The sequence below is a fragment of the Photinus pyralis genome, unplaced genomic scaffold, assembly GCF_008802855.1.
Source record: "Photinus pyralis isolate 1611_PpyrPB1 unplaced genomic scaffold, Ppyr1.3 Ppyr1.4_LG1, whole genome shotgun sequence".
NCBI lineage: Eukaryota > Metazoa > Arthropoda > Insecta > Coleoptera > Lampyridae > Photinus > Photinus pyralis.
In genome coordinates this window covers 57,428,386-57,439,580 of record NW_022170249.1, presented here as the reverse complement: position 1 = coordinate 57,439,580, position 11,195 = coordinate 57,428,386, and positions in this window count along the sequence as shown.

Sequence of the window (11,195 nt, the reverse complement as noted above, 5' to 3'; positions counted from 1 at the left end):
CAACGTTTTTCCTTGGGCGAGTAACTTTTGACGCATTTTTAATGCATTGACCAGTACTTTCCAAAAGACCATAGCTATGTGAGCTATGTTTTTCTTTGCTAGAAGCATTTATGGTTAACATTTCTCTACAAATGAAGAAAGGTGTCATTGCGTAGTCTGCGCATGCGCACATCTGATTGTGACTGCACGCGATATGTTAGCCGTTACTAGTCGCATCTGGGGTTAACATTTTAACAAAATATATTGAATAAATAAGAAAGTTTGCGCATCCTACACGAGAGCTATAAGCTACCGCATTCAAAAAGAACGGGCTAAATATATAGAGAAAACTGGGCGGACCGACAGACAGACAGACGGGCGGACAGAGAAAGTGACTGCAATAGCGCACTTACCTTCGCTAGAAAATGCGCTAAAAATAATGAACCTAGGTGCTTTACTTTATCAATCCAACTTGCTATATGTGCTTCCGTTTTAATTTTAACAAACGCCCAATCGATAATTTATATCGACATCATCAGAACCAGCATTCTTTAAACGAATTAGTTTCGTACGCTATAAACCAACAGAAATAGATTTGAAAATGTATCGACGTTGTTCTTGCAATAAAATGAAAGACGAGAGCAAATAATAATAAGCGCTATGTTCAGAGAAGGTCCACTAATTATAGGTAGGAATATTTGGGAAAATAAAAGGCTACCTCGCACGGTAACTTATCATAACTTGTTCTCGTCTCGCCTGCCATTAATTACACGAAACCAATTAAAATCGTTCATGTTATGAATACATCATGTTCATAAATATGTATATCGACTTCAGTTCTTAGTCATTTTTCGGTTGGATTGTTTTACTAGAAAATGTCATTTCAATCTGGAAAGCTCGAGTTAAACAACCGATCACAATCTTTCTCCCTTCATTTTTATTCAAACTTGCACGAGGAATTTTTATGGTATTTTTTCTAACGTTTTTTACTTAAATATGAGCAGTAGGTACCTAACTTACAAGCAATTATTCATATTTTTGTTTTTTTATCATTTTTATCGAAGCGCTGATGAAGAACGAATTTACATATTTTAATGTAGGCATGAATCATACGGTATCGTTTTTAATCTAGAATGGGCTTCTAAACTCTTCATTTCATTTCGCACTACAGTTGATCAATTTAGACATTAAACGCCATCTATCACATTTTGTATTAACTACACACATTACTTGTTTTTGGGATCCCGTACCCATTTTTCGCCTAGCTATTTTTAGTGTGGTAGGTAGTAAAAGCTTCCGTCGCCTAAATGTGTATACAGTATGTCAATTTTAAAAGTAGTCTGTACTCGGAAACGTAGGTAACATAACAAAAAGATGATTCTCTTAATGTTATGTTATTTTTGTTACAAAAATGGAAATGCATCTTGGTACTATCGTATTTGTGTCCCATAAAAAAACTCTGGAATTTGTTAAATGACGTACAATTGTCCATTTCTAATGAATAAACTTTTTAATAATAATTTTCAAGCGTAGGTATAACCTAATTTTGTGGTGATATCAACAAATCGGATTAACAAGCTAATTCGTATGTACTTCTAGGTGCTTCATACCCGATATCTTTAGTCTTGCCACAGACAACATATACTCTGTGGTCTTGCTCATCACATTTAAATCGATAAAGACAAACAAATTACGTCATCAACGTAAGTCCTGGCAAATACTTAAATCAATTGATATCAGTCTGTCAATAATGTCAATCCGTCATAAACGATTTTCGTTATATTGACAGATTCTCAATTTTAAACAATTTGATTAGCTTGTGTTTAAAAGTGAAGTGAATACAAAAGTTATTATAAGGCAAGTTGAAAATGTGTAACGTTTTGTTGAATGTACTCTTGCTTTGTGTAACTGACTGAATGCGCTCTTAGTATTGCACAGTTGTTACCATTTAGTTTGCGGAAATGATCATGTTTGCCTTTGGAGTGAAAATGACAAGTTGATATTTGCAAAAAAATATTTATTTCAATGATCTAGAGTCATCACGCTACCATTGTTTAAATTAATTATCTAAGCGTCTTAACGCGAATGGGATTTTGCTAGCCTTCATCTAGGTAAGGATATTGTCATACTTCCGTTGTTTACAATATTTTAGTTTATATCACATGTTCCTGGCGAATTTGATTATTATATTATTTACTCCCTATTATTGTATTTATATGGGAACCCAATTATTGGAAGGTTAATCGTTTCAGCATATGTTTGATTTCCCCATATTAGTTCTTTTCCCGGATATTTAGTCTGCACCGAAACAGTATCGTTAACACTTGAGTATTCAACAAACTAGTAGCGTCGAGAAAATAGACGGTCAAACGTATCAATTCCGTATACCCGTGAAGATTTCTAATGTAGTATATGTGGATGAGGTGAGGCGGCGCAGCCGCTGACACTGAGTTATCACCCCAGTCGGAAACAGTACATTAATATGATGTGAGGTCGACGACATCTGGATGCCATCACCGAGCGTGTTATACTAACGTGGTGATTTTTCACTTTTTTCCTATCTTCTTCTACAGTGGTGTCGTCGGAAAGATCTTTTTAACCCGCACAACTCCTACGTGGCGGAATTTTGTTTTTTTTTGGAGCGAAATTAACCACCTTTTGCAAGGCGCGCGCCTTCGAGAGGTAGTCAACATCGAGAGCCCAAAATGTATCCTTCGCTGCGAATTTTGTCACGCGCTCTAAAGTTTCTGAAATTTCGATTCGCGGCCTCTCTTTCTCGTGTCACCAATAGAAGCTCGAGGCATGAGAAAAGTGTCTGAAAAATTGAGTACTATTTTGTCGAGGGTTTTTAGCGATAGACACCAAAATGGGAATGGCGGGTGGACGAGACGTCGGAAGCGGGTACCAACAAAAGTAATGTGGGTGCCGCCGACATGATCCTACTAATGGTGGGGTCAAATCTGGCTAATAGAATACTGACCTGCCACACATAAATGCGTTGAAGTCCCTTCCATCTCAAATGAGGACTTTAATGATTCTTTAAACTAACAGGTGATTGGCATTTGAAAAATATGTACAAAACGGCGCAAAATACACGAGTGATTTAACCACTTCAATCCTATTTGAAAAATTTGATAAGCATATATAAATCTGATTTTGAGAAAAAATTTTATTCACGATGATGTGAGGAATTTATTTGGATGATTGGAGTCAATGGAATATGCGTCATTTTTAAGCCGTAGTTTCCACTTTCCAATGGTATTTTTGTTCTCTAATGGCCTATGGTGCCTTTCAGTCTGGCGTAGAAAGATGATTAGATTACATACGTTTAACAGGGATTTACTTATTTATTTTATTGTCCCTCTCTTGTTCTGAGCCCTCAACAGGCTTGTGCCCAATTACAGAGTGACCCGCATAATGCTTTTTACAGGTGCCCCTGCAGAAGGTCTTAAAAGTTGTTCTCTACTACTCCGGTATTTACCTTAAAAATTAGAAAACTGCAGGAAAACCTAATTCGGAGTAGCCGGCAGAATGCCCGAAAGTGATCTAAGGAGATTCCCATCTCTGCCGCAGATGAAAAATTTTTACCTCAGCCCAGGTTCGAACACTCGACTTTCCGGCTATGTAGCCCAACGCCCTATCACTGAGACACATAGTTGGATAAACCTTACATGTCTGAATAAGCATGAGGTAAAACTATCGTAGGAAATGCTGCCGTATTGTTTCTTGAGTCGGAAGACACTAGCCAACAGAACAGTTGGACATCGCCATTATAAGTTGATTCGCCATTGTGGGTGTAAAACAAATTAGTCGATAAGAATTATTAATAGTACATGTGCGGAGGTATTTCAAACACCTTTCCTTTATTTGGTCTTCATCATATTGTCGCTGTAAGGAGAAAGTTGCCAGTCATAATAAGTATTGTATTATCATCATTTTACGACGGAAGATTCAAGTATATAAGGTATCGTATTTTTATTCAATGTTTTTGAATAATTCTGAATGCATGAAATTTGGATAGGTTTAAATAAAAAATAGATGTAATTTATTTAATTGAATTGAATTGAATTGAATTTATTCATTTAATTTAATTTAATTTAATTTAATTTAATTTAATTTAATTTAATTTAATTTAATTTAATTTAATTTAATTTCTGGTGATAAATTAGAAAATAATGCAGAAGAATTATAAAAACCTTTCCATACGCTTGGCTGACTCATGTATTGCACTTAAGATATCTAGATACCTTTACATTACCAGAACGTTAAAGATTCTCCATTATTTTCTAATCTTAACACCATTCATGATTAAGGTAGTAAGAAAGAGAAAAAAATAAGCTTTTCAATGACATATCACATGACCTATGTTGCCATTTAAATAAATTCAAAATGGCAGTTACACTAAAAAAGCATGTGTCATATGTAATAGTATTTTACATTATTAGCCAGGTAAGTGAGTTTTTACTGGCGATAGGAGAAGTTGACTGGCGAGCCGTCAGGCGAGCCTGTCATCACTCATCTCCTAGAGCCAGTAAAAACTATTACCTGGCGTATATTGTACAATATTTTATTTGTTACTCATTTGTAAACGTAAATAATTAGTTCTTAAATTGATCTCAAAGAAATGTCTAAAATATCATATTATCCATGTAACAGAGACTTCGCATTAAATCTGGCCAATGAAATTACTAGATTACTAACTTGTAAAATTTTTACACGTCAGCTGTCAGTTTTACAGGTCTGCTGTCAGTTTTACAAGTCAGTAGCGTTTAAAGATGACGTTTACCCGTTTGCGTTTTGTCTTGTTAATCAACGTTTACAACTGAGTAACAAATAAAATAATTTCAAATGGCATTCTAATTGTCATATCTATATCTCAAACAGTTTGAGCGTAAGAGCTTTGGTTCCTCTTGTAATAGTGACCCTGTATAATGTTTAACAGTCGTCTGTGATTCCATCGACTGTATTTAGTCTATGATTTCCGATCTCCATTGAATTTATCTGAACAAGCGATAAGATTTCTGTACTGCTTGGCGGCTTCCATACTCTGGCTGCGACCAATTTCTTGCACCACCTCTCTTCCTCCTTATCTTTCTCTCCCTTACTGTTACGCAATTTTCTTAACTAATTGTCTAAAAGTATATGGTTTGGTAGCTAAGCCCCAAACGTCCCAAAATTTACGTTTCCATTTTATATTTTAACGATCATAACATAACATATAGAAAGATGCAACTAATGGTTTTGGTGAGGGTTTAGGAAGATATACCTTTTCTAATTTTTTTTGCTTCTTACAAACTCGAAATAGTTTTAATAACGTCCATAGTCATCCTCCATTCCGACAGACCTTTTCCTAAATGTCACACCTGTTAAACTGTCGTTTCTCTTCAATCGAAATCTGTAGAACTGGTAAACGCAAAATAGAAAATCTTTACTTTTCAATTTTTTGGTCTATTAGATTAGATATATCGTGGCATACAAAAAATGTTCATAAAAAACTCTGAACACATAATTCAAATATACGATCTAGAACGTAATCTCCTTCATCCTCTCCTTATTTTAAAATTAATGAGTTTTCTAGGTTGTCTAATTAGTAACAGCTTTGCATAATGTTACAAATTAAATTCGTTTTTGAAGACACTAAAAGTGTGAGATTGTAATTAATACTGCTCCAATTTACATTTTAATCTAATACTGGAAGCTACTATACCTACCTATATCGAGTATTGACAATAAATGAAACCGCATGGTTTACGAGATATAAGAGGCGGTCATTAAATTTATATGCGGAATAGTTACAAGATTTTAGCACCTGATCGGTAAATTTACATATTTGCGAGTATGTACCGAAGTAGGTAGGTAGGTAAGTGCAGTAAGTGTTAACTGAAACGAAAAACACTGTCACGATCTTATCGTCGCTCATGAGGTGTTTTTTGCCAATAGATACCTACCTACTTCTTTTTAAGTTATATTTGTCGACAGAGAGGGTGTCTGATGACAACTGTCCAGCATTTAGGTAGGCAATGATAATAATCGAATATAATGTTTGGTAAACCGTAAACACAAGAAACCTCGAATTCGTATTCTACGACCTCTAAAGGCCGACGCGCATTTCGCGGTGAGCCGGAATGCGCGAAGCGCCTTTTTCGGTCTCATTGATTTCTCGCCTACATGCCGCGCCGCGCTTGCCTCAAGTGAGCGTTTGCCTATTTAAATCAATGAAACCGAAGGAGGCGCATCGCCCCCCCCCCCCCCCCCGACCCCACGCGTTAGGGCACGGTGGCTTTAAAACTTACAAACTAATTTTACGGTGATCACTATACATACTGTAGCGAATTTTCGAGAGTGCTATCAAGGCGCCATCAAATCGATAAAGGAAGTCGCCGGCGATAAGTAATAAAAACGGATATCACTCATTTTTTCTGGGAGGTGATATGTCTTCTGGACTTTTCAAGAGGGTTTATTGTTTTCTATATAAGCAAATTGAATCGTGTTTACTCTCAACTAGGGCTGCGCGATAATAGAAATTCACTATCGATTATCGATAATACAAAATTATCGAAAATATCAATATATCCATTATCGATATAATATCGATATATCGACAATCGATAATTATCGATAATCGAGGTCTATCGATAAGATAGACATAGTTCAATTATCGATAATTATCGATTATCGATCATTTTTTTCAGCCCTAGTAGATAATATCATGTCATATCGCAGGTTCAGTCTGTCTGGTAATATTTTCCATAAGTAGGTAGATCGATAATATTATCTATTATCGGCTATTATACGAATGAATTCTCGAACTTTAACCACCCAGATATTATCGATTATTGATTGTTTTTGATTATCGGTCATTATCGATAATTTATCAATATATAGATAATCGATAATTATATTTATAGATAATTTATCGATATAATTATAGATTATCGATAATTTTTCGCCAGCACCCTGTAAGCTATTTTTTTAATGTTTCATAGTAGATGTATTTATTTGACTTTTACTTAACCCAGGATAAAAGATATAATACCTGGAATCAAAATTTAATAGTTTTGACAATATACTGACCCTTGCAAATGCTCAATTTTTCTTACAAATCGAATTATCTTTAAAACTATTAGTTTTTCGGATATTAACCATATAATAAAAAAGACGTACAATTACACGTAGAATTCAAACATGCATTCAAATACAGGGGGTTCTATTTAAAAAAATGTACCATTTTGGCGCCCTACTTTGTGGTCGCACCCTGTATAATTCCAAATATTTTTAAAATGTGGAGAATATTCAACCATATCATAATACAAAAGCACTCTATCGAAAAATCTTATCTTCAAGGCATTAAGTTCCTCCGCGCAATCGTCGACTCACTCTGTACAAAGTATCTCGAGAGGGATAAGTTTTTGGCGTTGAAAGAGATCACTGGTACCTTAATGATTGCGAGATTATCAGAAAAGCATTCCGGCGCAAAAAAACTCAAATGCGTCTTAAGAGTGAAGTAAAAATAAGCACTCAGGGCCAGAATACACATACCACGCCACAAGCGATCAATTGAGCCAATTGATTAAAGAAATCTTAATTACCTAATTAAGTGTTAATAATTCAAAATATACAGTCAAACTGTGATGTTTAACAAACAGAATGCGGAAACACAAAAACCATATTGCTTCTGGAACATCACTTCTTTGACTGCACTTGACTCTTAATTTAGGCGACACTGGGTTCGTTGTATTACTGATGTAAAATTGGCTCTTTGACGATGGCAAAAAAGCTCCCTGTAACAGGTAAATTGGATAACCTTGGATAAGAAAGGCTTCACAAAAACGAAAAACGCTCGCGCAACAACACTCAGACTAACTTCTTCGTAAATTTCACGTTCTTTAATTCCACTTAAACAGTCACTTTATACGGCGTAATAAAAAAAATCTCTTAACTTACACTCTTTAATTTTCTTCCACAAAAACTGTACAACTAAGAAATAATGTTATGCGCGTCTTCGAGTAAATTACACACTTCTGTTTACGTCGGCGTTAAACATCTACTTACACGTGTTTATCTTGAAATTTAGTTCGTTTTTATGCAGCGATAACAAAACTTCTTATCACAACGACCGGAGATAACACTTACAAAAGAATAAACTTAGGTCTTTCAGCACGTAATTTCTTTACAGTTAAATAAACAAAATACAAGCGATTATTTACACAGCATTAAATGATTCTTAAACAAAATCAAATTAGCTTCAAGTTCCATGATCGAAATTGTGTTCATTCTGAACTAACGACCACCACGGAATGCTAGAGAATAGAAATTCACATATACAGGGTGACCCAATATTCCTGAAGGTGCTGATACCAAACAAAAACGCTCGCATGACGTAGTTTACAAAACACTATTTATACATTTAATTCTTGAGATAATGTCTACATGTTTGTACGTATATTTCCGCATCCGACTACTTACACCATTGAGGAATTTAAATCATTTCGCAAGATGGGTGTAAAATTCTACCCCCAATTCCTTAAACAAATAAATGTTACGTAAATCTAACTAACAGCTAAAAGGATAATAATAGCCATTGATTTGTTTTTCAGCAGAACAAATCCTTTATACTTAGAGGAACAATCTTTTTTCATATAGAATAATGTCAATTAGAAATAGCATTATGTCAAGTTTAAAACCCTTCCAAAATTGTTAATTTTGCCTCCCAGACGTATTTGCAATTTGCATAAATTTCTCGTTACGTATGCGGCTCGCAAAGAGATTTAATTGCTTAACTCGGAGTTAAGACACCGCTAGCTGCCTGCTGATAGTCGTACAAAAGTAATTAAATAAAGCTTGGAAACAATTTTCGGTTCAGATACACGGAGGAAATACGATATTACGTTGGTAATTATGGACTTTTTGCGAATCTTAGGTTTGCAATTTAAATCTGCTAAATTACATATTTGTACCAAGTTTTTACTATAACTAAACGCATTTTATCAACCCCTATTACTTCCTATAAAACTAAAGTTGTAATTACTGTGAAATTTCGTGATAGAACACGACAAACATTCTTGGGGTGATTTTTTGGGTTGCAAATGCAATACCTATTGGATGTTTATCGTGTTTTATTTGCAAGGTAAAAAGACTGTTATCTTTCCATTTTGGTGTACATTCCTTCATCTAGTATCTGTTGGTGAAAGCTGGTCATTTTTTTTAAATAAAACTAATCACTATTTTCAACCGCATTTTAGCTTTTACAGGTTCATAATAATACTGCCCTGGTTACCGAGCTCTAATAATGCACTAAGATGCATTTCGGAACAAGAACACCCGACATAAGCACCCAGCACGAGCACCCGACATGAGTTCCCAGCACGAGCACCCAACATGAGCATCAAATAAAAATATTGTAACTATCACGGTAAAAAAGTATATTAAAGATACAAACAAAAACAAAACAAAAAAATGTGAAACTTTCAATAATTTATCAAATAATTTTAAGCCGAATGCAAATTAAAAAATTATCACAAAAATTAAGTTTTTGTCAAACTTTAGGGCCTATGCTATGCGCGACCAGAATGTGTTAACCGATTTTGAAAAAAAAATTGTCTTTTTTTGTCTATATTCGCATAGTTTCGAAAGTTTCGAAATAAAAAATGAGTTTTTGGGGCCCACTCTAATGAGCACAAAAAACTATACCTACCTTCCAACTCGGCTTAGCTCGAAGTAGCATCACCCTGCACAGACGTCGGTTAGATTGAAAATTCCCCTAGGTTAAGGCTCGTATTAATGGTATATGGAGTTTACAAAATATTACAGTGTTCCGGAGTGTGTAGATAAATTTTCCTTACGATCCGTTCAGATTGAAAAGATTTCCTTACTATAGTCTGTCTAAAATTGACGCGAAGTAATAAATTATAAATTGGTGCAATAGAAATAGTATTTTTGTATGGAAGTGATTCTCTGTCTCTGTCTATCAGGTACATTTATTACTTCGCGTCAATTTTAGACAAACTACTTCGGAGAGTTCTTCAACTTTAATAATAATATTTTCTTATTTTTTTGTTTTGTTTTCCTCTTTCCTGATAGCGTTGGCTATTGTGCCCATCAATAGCTATGTTGGTAAGTATAAATTACATACTACCCCTAGATTTCCAATGTGCGTGTGTGAATTTTTTAAATTTTTTTTTAGGACCTTACATAACTTCACCAGACACAGACACTAATCGTTACTTGATTTTAATCCGTGCGATTAGTTAACCAGGCTAGACCTGAGTTCTCTCAAGAAACACCGACCATAATAATAATAATAATAATAATACTACAATCAGAGATTCACCTCTGAAGCAAACCACATTATCACGACCCATTAGTATTCAACCCAAACGCAAAAGCCTAAACAGCAGTTTAGACTCACAACATGACACACAACATACTGTAATATCTCCACCCTTAACTCAACCAACCACACAAACACAACTTCCTGAACAAACAAACGCAATAAATACAAGTAACGCAACATGCACTACAAAGACGCCCTCACCCAATAAAGTTACACGGCCTAGCACAGCTAAAAAACACAATACTCTTTCCTCTCAGAATCACACCTCGTTATCACAACCCACTCGTACTCAACGCAAACGCAGCAACCTTAACAGCACTAGAGGCTCACAAAATACCGTAATGTCTCCACCAAAAACCCAAGCAACAACACAAACACAACCTCTAGAACAAAGAAACACCATAAATACAAGTAACGCAACTTGCACTACAAAGACAGGTCCACCCAATAAAGTTACACGTCCTACCACAATTAAAAAACACAAAACTCCTTCTTCACATAAACACACCACGTTATCACAACCCACTCGTATTCAACCGAAACGCGAAAACCTTAACAGAACTACACGCTCACAACATACTGTAATATCTCCACCAAAAACCCAAGCAACCACACAAATACAACCTCAAGAACAAAGAAACACCATAAATACAAGTAAAGCAACATGCACTACAAAGACAGGTCCACCCAATAAAGTTACACGTCCTAGCACAGTTAAAAAACGCAATACTCCTTCTTCTCAGAAACAACCCACTCGTATACAACCCAAACGCAAAAACCGTGACAGCACTACTAGCTCACAAAATACTGCAATATCTCCACCAAAAACCCATGCAACCACACAAATACAACCTCAAGAACAAAGAAACACCACAAATACAAG